Consider the following 1,261-nt stretch of genomic DNA (forward strand, 5'->3'; position numbering starts at 1 on the left):
GAGAGAGAGAGAGAGAGAGAGAGAGAGAGAGAGAGAGAGAGAGAATAGCTTGCTGAAAGTCATGCAGTTGGCTTTATGCTTAAAGAAAGAGTACAACTCACAATATCCCAATTTCTAATGTCACTCCAGTTTTGTTGACTACTAGACAAAATGTTCACATATAGAAATATATTCATGTATTTGTTCTATCTGGCTTGTGTTATTATTGTATCTAAAATAATAAGGTAACATACAGTACTAAACTTTTAATTATTTCATTTTGTATTTTGTCTATAAAATGTGCAATAGTTTTTAGTGTTGATGTTTCTATTCTGTAAAAAAATTGCCATAATATCAAATGTTGCTGTTTCTGCCAAAATAAGGAAATTTTCATTATCATGTTTATATTTCTTGAATAATGCTCTGAACTATTTCCTCTGAATATTTCTTTGATATTGAATAAAGGAACCAAGTTCTAGTGATTTTTTTTCATCATTTGGAAGAATTCATAAGTAGTGTAAGTTAAAAATATTTTATATGCACTATCTTTTAAGAAAATAAATTTCTTATTTCAGGTGGATAAGAGTGCCCTATTGTTCACAGGCACGTTTATCCATATTCTCATGTTGTTCTCTTGTAGAGAGGGCATTAGGTCTGCAGCTCTAAAGGGCTGTGGTGGAAATGGATGATTGATATCAGTTGCAGTCAATTTTCTGGATATAGCACTGAGACATGGGGATGAACTTGATGGGGTTCAGGATTGGGACAATATATTCACCCTTGTCCTCCTTTATCTCTCAATGAGTTTCAGTATCTTTCATTATAGTATATTTCTGAACAAATCCAATGGGAGTTAATGGTTCTTCAATAGTTTCTTCCTTCCTCTAGGATATGTGTGTGTATGATGGAAGTGTGCTTTCTCTTCTATTTCTCTTCAGGGTGACCCGCTCCCTCCTTCAATTGAGGGGGGGGCGGATCCCCTGGAGGGGAGGGCCGAGGATTTCGCCCAATATCTGTATGACAAAGTCGCGTGGATCCGGGAAGGCTTAGACTCCGACTGGTTGGCCCAGGGGGAGGAGACAAAAGCAGGTCTTGAGATGGTTGTATGGGAGGAGTTTGACTCTGTGGCTCCCGAGGACGTGGACAGGGTCTTGGGGAGGCTTAATGCAACCACATGTTTGTTGGATCCGTGTCCCTCCTGGCTGGTACTGGCAGCTCGGGAGGGTACACGAGCCTGGTTCCAGGGAATTGTGAACGCTTCTTTGCAGGAGGGTGTCTTCCC

The sequence above is a fragment of the Protobothrops mucrosquamatus genome, unplaced genomic scaffold, assembly GCF_001527695.2.
Source record: "Protobothrops mucrosquamatus isolate PMUCROS unplaced genomic scaffold, P.Mucros_1.0 scaffold550, whole genome shotgun sequence".
Classification (NCBI taxonomy): domain Eukaryota; kingdom Metazoa; phylum Chordata; class Lepidosauria; order Squamata; family Viperidae; genus Protobothrops; species Protobothrops mucrosquamatus.